The 17,952-nt window shown below is 35.6% G+C and overlaps 1 pseudogene; it reads right to left on the reverse strand.

The window, feature by feature from the left end:
* Positions 1-5,206: 5,206 nt before the first annotated feature.
* LOC142605759 (cysteine-rich receptor-like protein kinase 42) lies at positions 5,207-13,272 on the reverse strand (annotated as a pseudogene).
* Between the last annotated feature and the right edge of the window lie 4,680 nt (positions 13,273-17,952).

Here is a 17,952-nt window from a genome sequence, read left to right on the forward strand (position 1 = left end):
CTGATAAGCATGAATTATATAATTCTAAAGTAGATAATAATTCACATGTTAAATCATTAAAGAGAAAGTTTCCTTCTAATAGTGAAGCATATCTTTGACACTTGTGTTTAGGTTATATTAATTCAAACAGAATTCAAAGACTTATCAAAGATGGACTCTTAGGGCCAATGGACTTTGATATTTTTCTAGTTTGTGAATCTTTTTTGGAGGGCAAAATGACCAAACGACTTTTTAATGCAAAAGGTAGAAGAGCCCAAGAATTGCAAGAACTAGTACATTCAGATGTATGTGGTCCTATGTCAATCCAAGCAAGAGGTGGGTATCAGTATTTTATTACTTTCACTGATGATTACTCCAGATTTGGTTATATGTACCTAATGAAACGGAAGTCCGAAGCCTTTGAAAAGTTCAAAGAGTTTAGGGCTGAAGTTGAGAATCAATTAGGTAAACACATAAAGGCCATTCGATCTGATCGAAGTGGCGAATACCTTCTCAGAGATTTCAAGGATTACTTGACTGAAAATGAGATTATATCTCAGTTGACTGCACCTGGAACTCCACAACAAAATGGTGCAGCAAAAAGAAGGAATATGAATCTTTTAGATATGGTTAGATCCATGTTGAGTTCTTCGACTCTACTAATTTCCTTTTGGGGATATGCCTTAAGTACTGCAATGTATCTTCTGAATATAGTACCTTCGAAGTCTGTTCCTAAAACACCTGTAGAGTTGTAGAATGGGCGTAAGCCTAATATGAGACATCTCCATATTTGGGGTTGTCCAGCACACGTGTTAAAAGGAAAGTCTGACAAGTTACAATCTAAAACTGAAGTAGTATTTTTTGTAGGGTATCCAAAAGGAACTGTTGGAGGTTTATTCTATAGTCATAAGGATAATAAAGTGTTTGTTAGCACAAATTCCAAATTCTTAGAAAATGACTATATGATTGATTATACTCCTAGAAGTAGAGTTGTTTTGGCTGAAATGAATGAACCTATAATAGAACAACCAATGCATGAAATTGAGGATAATGTGGATGTATTAGATACACCACAAGCCATTACTCATGAGATGGCTAGTACACAGGTGCCTCGTCGTAGTGGGAGAATTGTTCAGCCTCCTATAAGATTTATAGGTTTGGGAGAAACTTATGAAACTATCTCAGAAGAGGCTAAATCAGATCCCTACACTTATTATGAAGTAATGAATGATATATATGCACATCATTGGGTCCAAGCTATGAAATCTGAATTGGATTCTATGTATTCCAATCATGTTTGGGATCTTGTAGAGGTGTCTAACGGCATTAAACTTGTTGGTTGCAAATGAGTTTACAAGAGAAAGAGAGGGATATATGGAAATGTTGAAACCTTTAAAACAAGGCTAGTGGCGAAAGGATATACACAAAAAGAAGGTATTGATTATGAAGAAACATTTTCACTAGTAGCAATGCTTAAATCTATCATAATTCTCTTATCCATTACTGCTCATTATGATTATGAGATTTGGCAAATGGATGTCAAGACTACATTTCTTAATGGCAATCTTGAAGAAGAAATCTATATGATGCAACTGAAAGGTTTCATAGCAAAGAACCAAGAGCATATAGTATGCAAGTTGAAAATGTTCATTTATGGACTTAAGCAAGCATCTAGGTCATGGAACATCAGATTTGATCAAGCAATCAACTCATTTGGTTTTGACCAAAATCTTGATGAACCATGTGTGTACAAAAGAATTCGAGACAAAGTAATAATGTTCCTAGTGTTTTATGTTGATGATATTCTACCAAAGGCCTAAGACTTAAGAGGAAGAAAATATGATAAGACAAGTTCCTTATGCTTCTGTAGTGGGAAGTCTTATGTATGTCATGCTTTGCACTAGGCCAGATATCTGTTATTCAGTTGGCATGGTCAGCTGATATCAATCAAATTTAGGACCAAAACATTGGCAAGCTGCAAAGCATATTCTCAAGTATCTTAGAAGAATGAGAGATTATATGCTTATTTACCGGTGTGAGGATTTGATTCCCATTGTCTATACAGATTCAGATTTTCAATCAGATCCTGATTTCAGAAAATCCACTTTAGGTTGTGTGTTCACTTTGGGAGGTGGAGCAATAAGTTGGAGGAGTGTTTAGCAATCTTGTATTGCGGACTCCACCATGGAAGTTGAATATGTTGTTGCTTGTGAGGTGGCAAAGGAAGCTATTTGGCTCAAGAAATTCCTTTCTAATCTTGGTGTTGTGAGAATGGAGCAAGTTTCTATCACATTGTTTTGCGACAATAGTGGGGCGGTTGCATGATGTGAATGAAATATATACAATAAAATACTCACATATCTACATATTTAGCCCTACTTTTATGTTATTTTGTTATTGATTATATAATATCTTTGTGTTATAGGTAACAAGAGCTTTACATGCAAAGTGGGGCTAAGCCAATTGAATCAAGCCAACTTTCATCCAGCCATGCACGAATTCAAGAAAAGACCAACCCAATTAAATTCAAGTCCAAGTGGAGCAAGGAATCAAAGGAAATTTGCACCAAATCCAAGTCCAATTCGGATTAGGATTCCAGCCTGCACATTAGTAGTATTTTTGGCATAACTTTCGGCTCAGATATCTAATTGAGATGATTCAAGTTGGGATGAAAATTTAACTTAAAGGGCTACAACTTTTTAGTTTACCAAAATTCCAAATTCTGACGTTAAATGAGCCAAAATTGTCAGTTAAGTGAAGCCTAAAAATCTGGGATTTTCTCCAAACGGGAATAGGATTCCTTGACCTATTTAAAGGCTCTTTAGGGAAAAAAGAAAGAAGACCAGAGAGGAAAAGGGGGTGCCGCGTAGAAGAACTTGTTTTGGGAGTCATTATGAAGAGGAGGATCTGAGGACAAAGGCGAGAGCTTCATGTTGGTCAACCAACTCAGATGAAAGACATAAGTTTTATTTGTTTTCTTTTCAATTTTATTATGAACTAAATTTATTTTCTAGAGCGTTGATGTAGTCTAGCAATGAACACACAATTTATATTTTGAGTTATTTTATTTTTAATATTTCCATGATTGAGTATTTAATTCTTATTCTTAATGCTTACTATTTTTTTTTTACGAATTATCGTTTGATCAATTGAATTACAATGAGACCGAGAGGTGATTTGTTATTTTAGTTCTAGAATTAAACATCATTAGTTGAGCGAAAGTAGAGATACTTTACCGCGATTAGTGTGATTTTTCAGAAAATTCAAAGTACGTAATGAGTCTCCAATTAATTAAATTCACATAGAGATATGGAATTGTTAGTTGAAGATATTTTTGATATTATTCGAGAGAAGATATTGAATACTTAAGGAATTTTTAATCATCAACGGGAGATTATTAGAATTCAATAATTAGGAAGAATAAATTGTGTGCGATTTGTTAGGTGAAATCAACCGCTCTAGATCCATTCTTATCATATTTTTACACTTTTAGATTTTTGCATTTTGTTAATCTTTTATTCGTAGATTTATTTTTATTAAATAGTTTAATTTAATTCAGATAGTAAAACGTTCCATTTATTTTCGATTTTCCAAATAGTAATTAATTTAGTGAATTTCGGTATTCAATAACATAGTTAATCCCTGTGGGTTCGACATTCGTTTTCTAAAAACACTTTACTAATTGTTACGATTCTGTGCGCTTGCAGATTATTTTACGCGAACATTGCACAATCCAAAGATCCAAGAAATCACAAGAAAGAAAAGAACATTGAAAGAAAGTACCATATCATTCGAGACATTGTTGCTCATGGAGATGCAGTAGTAGCAAAGATTGAAAGTGCAAAGAATCTAGTGGATCCCTTTACCAAAACCTTGCCCTAAAGGACTTTCGAGTCACATTTGGAAGAGATGAGAGTTAGATTAGTGCACGATAGTCTTTAGGGCAAGTGGGAGATTGTTAGGATTAGTGCCCTTAAATCCTATTGTATAATGCTATCTATGATATTATGTATGACATGATGTATGACTTAATATTGTGATTAATAAAGTTGTTTTATTAATATTGAACATTATCATATAGTTCATGAGATGCATAGTATGTGATTTATGTGAAAAGTCACAGAAGATATAAATCACAAGATCTTTGTAAACTCAGAATTATAGTTCGTAGTCGACAATGAAATTGGGCATTTCATCTGTGAAGACTATAACATATCAACTAAGATGATTTGTCTTGATCATGGAAGTGGAGACTTCTAGTTGATGTGTTGATATGTTTTAAGAGTTAAGACATATTGAACTAGACCGCTGTGAGATTTATTATTTTCCTAATGACTGTCAAATGAATAATAAATCTCACGACTTCTATTTACATGAACTCTTAATCCTGAAAGGATAATCGACCTGATTATGAACTGTAGGTTGCTTTAATATATTAGGAGTGAGATCTAAAGTAACGGTCAAACCCTCAGTATGTTGGGCAGTCACATTTAGTGTTGATGGAACATAAATTCTCAAGATGAAATTCATAATCTCTCAACGGAGATATAAAATATTCCTTTGAGATAAGTTTAATGGGTTCAGTTATTTAGAGAGTTAGGTCTAACCACTTTGGTAAGAAGTTACTAAAGTATATATTTATGAAATTGGATTTCATAAATATATGATGAATAACTTTAAAGGATTAAACTGGGTACTCAAGGATAAGATGTAGTAATTTACAAAGTGGCAGTCTACATTCATGAATTTGTATTACTACGAATATTTTATGAAGGGGTTGCATGTATAATAAAGTCTTGGGATATAATTTATAAATAAGGCCTAGAATGCAACTATATTTATATAGTGGTATTAAATATAGTTAATGGTAACTTTAGACTTGTTAAGAGTTGACAGAAAAGCCCAAGGCCCATTGGAGCTAGTGTCTTATTGGTCCATTTTGGTCCCACTTGAAGCCACACACTTAAGCCCATTTGGAAAGGCCCAAAAGGTTAGCCCAATTAGATAGTCAGTTATAAGGAGAGAAACATACATAATTTTTATGTATGAAAAAGAGAGACATTATTGTGAAATGGTGTGTATGTGAGAGTGAGACACTCTATCATTCTCCCTTTGAAATTGACTGAGAGACCACACTTCTTGGGCCTAAAGTGGAATTGGAGTGAAGATTAAAAGTGTTCCCGAGTATTACTGACTTTGGTTTTGATTTTCACCATGCCAAGGTATGTTATCTTGTTTTTGAATTCTGAAATTTGCATAATACATGTTAACAATTGTGAATGAAGTAGATCAGTTATTTTTCCGCTGCGTATGTTTTGTATGCGATACAAACATGTAATTTTCCATCAAACATAAATATAACCAAGTCGAAGTAGTTCAAATCACAATATTGCAAGTTAAACTAGAATAACTTCTAAGGATCTAGATTGCGATGTTGCGGATGAGTTCATTCCTGGCTTTGACTCTTGTAATCAAAGGAAAAATAGAAATTTCCACAAGATTATTAGAAGTAGTGCATGAATTTAGTGGGTTTTGATTGTTTCACATTCAATAGTATTTATACATTTTCACGTCTTTTCACATTATGTGCAAAACATGGATACCTTAATACAAAAGTGTGAGCATTGTGAGAAACACTTTATATTAAACAAAAATTACCCATGTCAAGTATTCAGTAATAAAATTTATCATACATACCGTGTTTTTCAAGACCTTTTCCATCTCGTCAAAGACAACATCAATGGTCAGGCGGCCTTTGCTTGATTTGGCAACGCAGAGTCTTGTTTAAATGTCCATTCAGCCTTGGGTCTTCAAAATCGAAAAATGGACGGTTTCCCAAATTCCTGTCCTTTGCCTGCACAATCTAGAGTAGTGATTATACTAAGTTTCTCTAGATAGGCACTTTCTTAACATTAATTTGTCTCTAGCTGATCTACATGATAATAAATTAGTTACCTTCCTTGTCAGCTGGTCTCTAGCATCAAGATCTAGTTTGATTACTTTTTGTCCTGATAGAAGTTGCAAAGCAACAATACCAAAACTATAGATGTCACTGGCACAAGTTAGCTTAGCATTGGTCATGTATTCTGGATCCATATAGCCTATGGCTCCTCTAACATCGGTGAATACTTTGCTCTCTTCCATTCCCAAACAATTTCGCTAAACCAAAGTCAAATAACTTCGGTTCCAAATCCTTGGTCAAGAGGATGTTTGTAAGCTAATTAGAAGAAGCCAAGCGGGCAACATTATTGTTAAAATACAATACGAAACAAAGATTATTAACTATAATGTGATCTCACATGAGAATGAAATCCTTCAAGATTTTTTCATTTTTTTCATTTTCATTGGGATGCATAATGTGACAAAAAAAAAAATGTAAAATCAATCACATACATATGTCTAAAGACCTGGCTTGGGTTCAATGATTTGCTACAATAGACGTGTCAAGATAGTGACAAATCTCTTCTTTTGATCATGTTAGGTTTGAGTTTGCAGTGTTGGCAAACCATGACAAAAAAACTAAGTCTCATTGTATTAGAATGGTGTACTTTCAAGTCCAAGACAAAATAACTCAAGTTCAGGGTAAAAAAAGTGAGATACAATCTAGTTCTCTCGATTGCTGTTCAATTGCTCTCGATTTCTATTTGATTCCTCCCAATCGATTGAAAGTCAACTTTCGATCGATATGCGATGTCGCATATCAACAAAAAAATCAGCAAACGTAAAAAGCCCATAACTTATCCGTTTGAAACCCAAATTGCCTTTGTTTTTCCAATATTTAAAGGACATTATAAGCTAACCTTAGATGGGGTTTTTAGAGAGAGAAGAGTGCATCTTGCGCCTCCAATTGTAGATCTAAGATTTTTGTATCCAAAGCTCTCTCAAGTCTTCCACTGGCAATATTTCTTAAAGAATCACAAGATCCGGTGTTGAGTAAGTTGCTGCATTCAAGATCAACAACTGCAGATGATCTAAAACCTTTGAGTTGGATCTCAAAGTCATAAACATGGGTGTTTGTGTGCAACAGATTTAAGATAGAAGAATTTGTGCATTCGAAGCTGCACATGGTTGTGTAAGTAAGTTCTACAAGAGGTAGCTTTAGATTTTAGGAGGAAAATCTATTGTAAACTTCCATTCTATCATAGTGAATATGTTTACCTTGAGGATAGTTAGGTTAAATCCTCTCCAGGTTTTTACCTTGAAACGGTTGGTTTCATTGGTTTTCTTGGGTAATCATTTTGCTGTCTTATTTAGTTTTCCACACTAAGTAATATGATTGCATATGTTTAACCTAGATCTGAATAATAAACCTAAATAACTACTTGGCTAATTCACTAGGTTTAAACAATCTGATTTAAGGGGTCTAAACAAACAAACAAGTGGTATCAGAGCAGGTTCACTATGATTTGGATTAACGTCCTAAGTGAGATCCTTGATCCTTACTATCATGGATAATTTTAAGTATCTGTCTATTTATATTTGTGATGATTTGAATAAAAAGGGCACTATTGTTTCTCTTGATCTTATTGATGCTTGTGAAACTTTTCATAAGGAATTATTTAAATTTATGAAAATTACTAAGAAATTCAAGGAAGATTAAAATTGGCTAATCTTGAAAAAGATGGAAAGATGAAGAGTTTTTGAGAAATCAATTTTCCTCTCAAGATGGAAAGTTGAAGAGTTTGGAACAAAAGTTAGCTATGTCTGAAGCTAAACTTGAAAATTTGTCTAATATAAAACTTGCTGTTAATAATAGATCAGTTTTTGTTTCTGTTCCTCTTAAAAGCCTAAAATTGACAAAGTTTATGTTCCTCTTTTCAAGAGAAATCATAAAAAAAGGCTTATGTTGCTAAGTTAGACAAAGGTAAAAGTTTTGACGTAGACGCTAAAGTCTCTAAAACTTTGTCTAAACTTACCGTTAGAGTGCATAAGAAATCTGTTTTTGTGCCTACCTGTCACATTTGTGGTGTTCTTGGTCATATTAGATCAAATTGTTCTTTGCTGAGGCAAAAACCAAAATTTTAGACTAGATCCACTATTAGGAATATTGATGTTCTTAAATTTGTTCCTGTTTGTCACTTTTGTTGTGTTTCCCGTTACATTTGTCCTAACTGTTATAAATTGAAATTTAAGTATTTTGTGTTTGAGTCTAAGATATATGATGATATATCTCTTGCTACAAGTCCTAATAAATTGTTTATATGCTTTTGAAAAATTTAAGCTTGTTGGCTTGTGAAAGGAAATTGCAAGATTTCAGTCTCTCTTAGAAGAAGTGTGTAATCTCTCAAATACACTATGTGACCCATTCTTTTGGTTTCTTTTGCTACATTTAGAAAAAAAATTGTTCTTTCTTTTAAAACTTTTAAACTAGAAAGCATTCTCATGATATTTCACCTACAAAGCCAAAGACATGTGCTATGTGGGTGAGAAAAGATTTTTCTAAGGTGAGTGTTGTTTACTTGTCCTTGATTTAATTCTTTCAATTATTTGTGGACATGTTTACTTTCTGTTTTTGGCTATCTTGTTTTTAGTCGGTTTTGTTTATAAAAAAATCCAAAAACATTGACAAATTTTCAAAAAGACAAAAATATTTTTTTTGCCAAGAATTTAGGGGGAGATGAAATTGTTGTTGAAATAGATGAAATATAAATTTTTTATGTATCTAACTTAAGGGGAGAGTTAGTTTGCATGTTTGTTATTTGCTGTTGTTGCATATTTGTTTTTTATTGTTTATCTGTTTATATTTCCACACATGCGTTGATGTGCTCTTTTGAGTGTTTTAGGAAAGACAGGTATATTCCTATCAAGACCTTCTACCTCTTCTTGCAACTTCTAGGTTAGGAGTCCTAGATTGGGATTTGTGATGTATTTGAGCATTTTATTATATATGGACATTATTTTATATGTATGTTTTATCATGGATTTCCAAAGGAGAAGATTGTTAGGTTTTGAGTATGTAGTGTTGGCAAACCATGACAAAAAAACTAAGTCTCGTTGAGTTAGAATGGTGTACTTTCAAGTCCAAGACAAAATAACACAACTTCAGGGTAAAAAAAGTAAGATATAGTCTGATTCTTTCGATTGTTGTTTGATTGCTCTCGATTGCTGTTCGATTCCACTCTATCGATCGAAAGTCACATATCAGCAAAAAATCAACAAACGTAAAAACCCCATAACTTGTCCGTTTGAAGTTCAAATCGCGATAATTTTTTCCAATATTTAAAGGAGATTATTGTTAGGGTTTGTGCTCTAAAATCCAATTTATTGGTATGTCATAAATAATTAAATTGTTTAATTATATGAGACTATCTATAAATGAACTAATGAGACATTATCTTAGTCCATGAGATGCATAGTATGTGATTTATATGAAAAGTCACAGAAGATATAAATTACAAGTTCTTTGTAAACTCAGAATTTTAGTTCGTAGTCAGTGATGAAATTGGGTGTTTCATCTGCGAAGATTATAACATATCAACTAAGATGATTTGTCTTGATCATGGAAGTTGAGACTTCTAGTTGATATGTTTTAAGAGTTAAGACATATAAAATTGGACTGCTGTGAGATTTATTATTCTCCTAAAAGCTGTCAAATGAATAATAAATCCTATGACTTCTATTTACATCAACTTTAAATCCTGAGAGAATAATGGATTTGATCATGAGGTGTAGGTTGCTTTGATATATCAGGAGTGAGATCTATAGGTCAAGATCAAAACCTTAGTATGTTGGGCAACCGCATTTAGTGTTGATGGAACATATATTCTCAAGATGGAATTCATAATCTCTTAACGGAGATATAAAATATTCCATTGAGATAAGTTTAATAGGTTCGGTTATTCAGAGTATTTGGCTCAACCACTTTAGTAAAGAGTTACTAAAGTATATATTTATGAAATTGGATTTCATAAATATATAATGAATAACATAAAAGGATTAAACCGAGTACTCAAGGATTAAGACATAGTAATCTTCAAAGTGGCAGTCTATATTCATGACTTTGTATTACTATGAATATTTTAATGAAGGGGTTGCATGTATAATAAAGTCTTGGGATATAAGTTATTAATAAGGCCTAGAGTGTAATTATATTCATATAGTGGTATTGAATATAATTAATGGTAATTTTGGACTTGTCAAGAGTTGACAGAATAGCCTAAGACCCATTGGAGTTAGAGCCTTATTTGTTCATTTTTGGTCCTACTCCAAGCTACATACTAGAGCCCAATTAGAATAGCCCAAAAGGCTAGCCCAATTAGATAATTAGTTGTTATAAGGATAGAAACATACAGAATTTAATAAGTCTTTTCATAAGTGTTCTCATTAAGAATATACAAGGAATGAAATGGTTTGTATGTGAGTGTTGGACACTCTCTTATTCTCTCCTTGGAAACTAATTGAGAGGCCACACTTCTTGGGCATTAAGTGGAATTGGAGTGAAGATTAAAAGTGTTCCCAAGTACTTCTAATTTTTGTTTTGAATTTCACTGCATCAAGGTATGCTTTTTTGTTTTTAAATTCTGAAACTTACATAGTACATGTTATCAATTACGAATGAAGTAGATCCGTTAATTTTTTGCTGCATATGTTTTGTATGCGATACAAACATGTATTTTTCCAACAATTATAAGCTAACCCTAGATGGGGTTTTTTGAGAGGGAAGAGTGCATCTTGCGCCCCCAATTGTAGATTTAGGGTTTTTGTATCAAAAACTCTCTCAAGTCTTCTACTAGCAATTTTCCTTGAAGAATCTCAAGATCCAGTGTTGTAGAAATTGTTACATACAAGATCAACAACTGCTGATAATCTAAAACATTTGAGTGGGATCTTAAAGTCACAAACGTGGGTGTTTGTATGCAACATATTCAAGATAGAAGAGTCCGTGGATTTGGAATTGCACGTGGTTGTGTGGATAAGTTCTACAAGAAGTAGCTTTAGATTTTAGGGAGAAAATCTATTGTAAACTTCCATTCTATCATAGTGAATCTTTTTACTTTGAGGATAGCTAGGTTAAATTCTTCTCAAGTTTTAACCTTAAAACGGTTTGTTTCATTGGTTTTCTTGGGTAATCAGTTTGCTATCTTATTTACTTTTCCGCACTAAGTAATATGATTGCATGCGTTTAACCTAAATTTGAATAATAAACCTAAATAATTACTTGGCTAATTCACTAGGTTTCAATAACTTGATTTAAGGGGTCTAAACAAACAAACAAATCACATGTCATAATCTTAACAATCTAGTGTATTAGAGGCATTAGAGTAGGAACGGACCTAGGTGGGGGTCTAAAGGGGCTCGGGCCCCCCTTGCCTTAAGAGGGAAAAATGGTTATTTTTTATAATATTATATTTGGGTCCCTCTTCCAAAAATATTGGTTTCCTTTCCCTACAACTTTATGTTGATTTTTTATTGTAAAGGTATTTGCATTAGTTGTTGTTAAGACTCCAAATTTGTCTAATCAATCCTAAAATATATCTACATCAGTCTAGGTATTATTATGTAAAAATACATTTACGTTATAGTAATTGTGTAAATTTATACAGTTATTGTAACTATGCATATGGATATTTCAGTAATTTTTTAGATTGAGGCAGTGGTTTTTGGTTGATAAAAAAGAGAGATGTGATTTGGGAGGATAAAAAAAATTTATAAGGAAATGATATTTTAATGAAATGTAGTGTAAAATAAAAAAAGTAAATTCTTATGCTAAAATAAACAGAAATTTTTGCATAAGCTAATACAAATGCTCTAATATTGTAGTTAGAAATTATAGTGTTTTGTGTTTTTGTTAGTACGTAAATGATTGCATTGTAAACAATGAATTTGTGTCTTTGTTTTTGTTGATAGTTTTTTAATACTAAATTGATAATTATTTACAGTTTCATTATTTGTTGTTGCTTATACTCCAACCTCCCTTAATTAACTCAAAATTCTGGGTCCGTACTTACATTGAAGTCATTTGACCTAAGCTTTGCCCATTCTAGATATTCGTAAAATCCTATTCCAGTTTAGAATATCCTTCTTCCAATGGAGGCTAGAAAATCAAGTCAACTATTTCATGCACCTTGCCATAATAATAGTCAGATCATGACATGCAGAAAATTCCATACATAATTGGAAATCATATGCCTTTCTTTCTCTCATACCGGGCTCAAGAAGAAATTTATACTTTATGTAGGGTGTAGACCAAGGAGAAACGCCTTCTTGTTTATTACGTACCTTAATATCTCTGTGAACAATGCAGCCATCTATATATTGGTGGAGATACCTCAGCGCAAGTGCACAGTCTCTTAAAATCTTTACTCTTTTTTCCCATGTTAGAACTGGGTCTTTCCCTGGAAATAGAGACAAAAGAATATAATATTTTTATTTCATCTTGTGTAAAATATAAAGGCCGTTGCCTATGGTTTTGTGCTTTGGGGGCATAAGAGATACTCTTTATAACAACCATATTTAATATTTTTTTCCCTTTTAATTTACATAAATTAGAATAGTATTTGTAAAAGATGTCACATCTTCTCATTTTAAATGGATTTTCTCATTTCATCAAAAAATAAATAAATGGATTCATTTAAAATATTTTATATATATATATATATATATATAAATAATATCATGTTATTTAAAAGACAAAGTTTGTTTCCAAATTAATTTAGAGCTATTTTTTCTAACCTATTATGTGATAATATATAAGATAGACTATCTATGTATTATTCTTCAATCACATATTGGGTTAGAGTAAGATAGCTCCAAATTAGTTTAGAACTAAACATTTTCTATTTATAACTTTAAATGGCTTATACTAGGTTTAATATTTTCATTCCGAGGGATTAACAAATAAAGACAAGAAAGGAAATTACTTAAGAGATGTTGAGCTAGGTTGCCTGCTGGACAGTATTCATGGACTAGATATTGCTCGCCACCATCGATGCAGCAGCCTAAGAGGCAAACTAGGTTTGGGTGTCGAACCCTGGAAAGATTTTCAACTTCACGTTGAAAAGAGTCAGACTTGTTGCTCTTATTAATGTGCTTAATGGCTACAAATTGTCCACTTGGTAGAACACCTTTATAAACCTGACCAGCACTTCCTCTTCCAAGGTATACTCTTTCATTCCCAAAATTTATGGCATTCTCGATCTCAGCCTTAGAGAATCTATAAAGGCCAGACCACGTTTTGGTCACTTTTGATTGAACTGGTTTACGAGGCTTCTTCTTATTCACGTATTTGACCAGCACAATAAGAAGCACTAGTATGGCTGCTGCTATGACTATTGCAAAAAGTGCTTTTGCCATTGAATCTGATAAGCTAAAATGACTTCTGTGAGTATTTATCATTATCTCATATATAGATTCAGAAGTATTGATTCAATTAGTATGTAACATTAAGTAGATTTAAGATGTAGTGGTTCTACTTACAATCGAATTTGATGTAATGTTTTTCTGTGGACACTGGAGAAATAAATTACAATTGGTCAATGAAAGAGAAACCAAAGTGTAATATGAACTTAAACCAAACAAAAAATTAAATGAATAATGACACAAGCAAGAGCGTCATTAGTTGGAGATTGTTTGAAATAAATAAAATAATAATGAGCCTTTCCTCACTTTCTCTCACAAGCACTCATCATTGCTGGCTCAAGCATATAAACAATTGATGCAATTGCCTAAGGCCTCAAATGAAGAAAGACCCTCAAATTTTAACTAATAATTTTTAAAAAAAATTTCTTGGAGAAAACCAACCAATAAATATGTCTTTAACATATACAAGTATTAATCAAAATCCAAATTTTTATTATTAAAGAATCACATTTGTAAGGACACAATTCAAATTCCCAAACCACGACTAGGAGGAAAATGGGCTTAAAAGGCCTTTTTTCACAATGAATTTGTAGAGGATGGGTTTATAATTTAGATTTTAAGGATGGCTTTAGACAATCACAAAAAGAACGGGCTTTGGGCCCAATGGAACAAAACAAAGAATCGTTTGTAAAGAGTAATATTGAGAATTCCTCCTCGGACTGTTTCCGAGGACAGTTTCTAATAGTATTTCTCAAGTGTGGATACAAATAATGTTTATCATACACTTTTTCTTTCTCAAAAGGCCCCCCCCTTCTTCGTATGCCTTCCCTCCTATTTATATTCCTCCTCTTCTCTTCATCATCTTCCATTTTATGGCCGCAACCCCCATTTTTTGGATACTTGTCCCATCCATTCTTCCCTAAAGCCCGCTGGGATTTGGGACCAAGTTCCAAGCTCTATGCTCAGTCCCATCCTTCCATCTCTATTGCCAGCGCGTATTATTTACAGTGGTCTTTAATATATGGGCGGTGGTAGCAGTTTTACTTTAGACATTCCACCGCTCTTTCGCTGTCCTCCACGTATACCGTGTATCCTCGCTTAACTTTCCGAGGACAAATCGACTCCTGGACGGTATGGGACACTTAAACACTCCACGATCATTTTGATGTTTTCGGATTTGGGTTTCTAGCCCAAAAGACCTTTGTTGGGCCGTCCATTATAAATTACTCGGGGCCCAATACCCCTACAATAGCCCCTCGAGATTCTTTATTTTTTCTCACCTCGGGAGGAAAATAGGATCTCGATTTAAAAGACCTTTTCACCTGCCGGGATTCTCGGAATATTTACTAACGGAAATAACTTCCGAATTACCCACCGCGTGTTCGATGCTTCGGTATGCGAAACGCCCCCGAATTTATTATTGGTGCTTCTATGTCCCCCACGTTTCATTGATATGACATATATCCAACGGTCGAGATCGATTCCCGTGTTGAGGCGGGAATTTGCCCGCTTCAAAACACCTTTTGACATATAAATACTAATTTTCTTCAAACTTCCTCACACTACGTAAACCCGATAACGTACCCGCCACACTTTCCATCTCCCCGTACTCTCTCTTTCTATCGAGTACTCGTCCGAGGTGACGTGCTCTCTTCTTTTAAAAGTAAGTTCTTCAATACTCTTTCCTCCTTATCGGCCTTTTGTTTTTTTTGTTTCTTTTCCTTCCTGTCTTCTCCTTTCACTGTGTCTTTCATCCTCGGCGTAGTTAGTTTTCTTCCCACCTCCCCTTTTTTTTTAAAAAAAAAGAATGGGTAGGTTCGCGTCCCTGGTAGATTCGAACGAAAAAATAGAGTGCGTTTAAGGCTAAGTACAAAATTCCCTCGGATGTATCCATTACGTACCGTAACGAGGAAGAGTATTATACAAAAGAAAAACGGGAAGTCGTAATCCCGATGATTGCGTTCATCGAAGGGGGAATGAAAATCCCCATGGGAACCGTGACTAGGGATTATTTTAGGGCCTTTAGATTAGCTCCCACCCAAAGGCGCCCCAAATGTCTTTAGGATCCTAGGTTCCATAGATGCCTTAAATGAGAAGATGAACTTAGGGCTCACTCACCACGACGTGAACTGGGTTTACAACCTCCATTACCTAAGCAAAAAAGATGAGTATTACCTAAAATCTAGATACCCCGAGGTTAGGCTAATTCAATGTCCGCCCGAATCAAATAAGGGCCTAAAAAACGACTTCGATCATATCGGGAAATTGGCACGACGGCCTCCCTGTCCGACAAGGGAAGGGACCTGTGAAATTTCTTTTGCATACTATTATCCTCTCGTCTTTTTACTTATTCTTACCCTCTCTTATTTGGACAACTCTACGTATCCACACGCCGCGGATCGTCATCCCAATCTCGTTGACTTCGGACGGTTGGATAGGATCCTACAAGGCTGAGGTTTTTGTGCATGCGACGGTCAAGTCCGAGCAACTCATCCGTGATCCTCGGCTACAATCCAATATCCAAAGCCTTTCGTGCGCCGAAGTGCGTGATCAAAGCCCACGATCCTCGTCTTCCTCGGATCGTTGTTGCCGTCCGAGGGTTTTTTGCTACCGGAGGGGACCGCCATTCCTCAAGGCACCTTGGTCACCCAACCAATCCAACCACCACCATTCGTTCCGCTTGGGATTCCCACAGGCTCTCTCAACAAATTTAACATTTGGGGAAGCCGCGCCCTCTCACTCCACCGTAAAGGAAGAAGAAGAAGAAATAGTTGAGGTATCGATTCCGAGGACGATTTTGAGGTTTTTAATCAACCCTACTCTCCCGAAGATTCAACTTCCATCCTCGGCACCTCTACCCATATCTCAAAGGCTACCACCGAAGAACTTGACACTACGGGCATCCAACGAAAGACTAAGCCCGCCTTGAAGGATGTCCTTGAGGGCACGATAAGGCCCCCGAGTCCAAGAACCACCAAAAGAGGTGCGCCCTGACTCAAGAAAAGTGGTGCCGACAAAGGCCCCGTAGCTAGGCTTCCTCCTCCTCCCCCATCCTCCCAAACCCAACGCACCAACATAGCCGATCTCAAAAGAAAAAGAGATCAGCCGAAAGGAAAGGAAGTGGTGGAGGCAGGAAGGGCTCGTCTCCAAGGAGACCAAGGTGGAAAAGGGTGCAAAGCTGTGCCCGCACCATACGACTAGATCGGAAGAAGAACCGACCAACAGCGGTCGTACGCGCCCCGTATGGCTTCCCGACCTTTCTATGGACGACGAGGTCATTACCGTGGATGCGTCCATTAGAAATTCTCGATGAAGGGACAGCGGCATGCGTCGCATGCTTTGGAGCAGTAATCGTTGCTCCCCGAGGATATGATTGAGCTGAGAAAGAAAAGGGACCACACCGTATTTATGACTTTGAAGAAGGAGCTTGCAATGGTGAGTTTTCTCTAAAACCTTGATTTTTGTTTTTATTTCCTATATATATCCATATGTCTAAGTTTTATATGTTTTGTTCGTAGGCCGTTCAATGCCCACGTGCGAAGAGATTGCCATTAATTCCTACAAGTCTCGAGGGCCGAGGAGTCCGGGCGTGAAACCGCTCAAAAGATCTCGGACCTTCATAAGAAGAAACCGGCAGAGGTCACAAGAATTGGCTAAGGCCGAGAGTGCCAAGGCGGGCTTAGAGGCTGATCCGAAAACGACGACTAAACAAAGCCGCCGAGGATCGGTGCTAATGCTTCGCCAAGCTGAGGATAACCTCTTAGTAGCACGAAGGCTCGTAGAGGATCTTAAGAAAGATCTGAACGAGTCTGAGAAGGCCAAAGAAGAAGCCATCAAGGGCAAAGAAGAGGCCATTGAGGAGAAGAAAAAGGCTGAGAAAGCAAAAGAAGAGGCCGAGAACTCGAGGGACCAAGCCGAACAAGATGGTTATGATATAGGCGTGAAGGAGGTCATCGAAACCTTCAAGGCTCAGTGTTCCCGAGGTATGTAGGCACTCACCTCGGTGGAAACGAGGCACTTTCCCAAGCCGGGGTTGATGCCTCTTCCACCCTTTGGAAAGCAGAGAGCTGTCTACTATCCTCCCCGCAATTCGCGCTTCTTCCATTCCCGACACCGCACAAGAAGCCGCCTGGGATCATCCGAGGATAAGGGGGTGATTTGGGCGAAGACTCAACTCTTCCCGAAGATGCCCCCGAACAACTCGACTCGCACAAGAAAAGGCAATTGAAGACGCATGCCTTCAAGTGATCTTCGGAATCTTCAAAGGATGAGTTGGGTGATCAAGCTAACCCAATAACCTTGATAGATGATCCCAAAGGCAAAGGAATTGCCGTTTGAGTCCTCGGCTCGGCCTTCCATCTCCTCAAGACCCCAAAGGCTCTCCCGAAGATTAAGCTGAAACAGTGACTTGCTTGTTGTCTTTCCTTTCTTTATTTTTATTTTGTCTCCAAGTGTAATACCTAAGTATAGGTGAAAAAGTACTATTTTGGAATTTAATACAAGAATGAATGTTTGTTTTTAGATGATTCTTATACATATATATATTTTTTTTGTTTTTATGCTGATCATATCATTCCATAAATATTATCTTTTTGTCTTTTACCAAAGTTATTAGCAACAACTTGAATTGAAATTTGATACTCCAAGGAAGGCTTAATTATGCCGAGAACTGCA

The sequence above is a fragment of the Castanea sativa genome, chromosome 8 (assembly GCF_040712315.1).
Source record: "Castanea sativa cultivar Marrone di Chiusa Pesio chromosome 8, ASM4071231v1".
Taxonomy (NCBI): domain Eukaryota; kingdom Viridiplantae; phylum Streptophyta; class Magnoliopsida; order Fagales; family Fagaceae; genus Castanea; species Castanea sativa.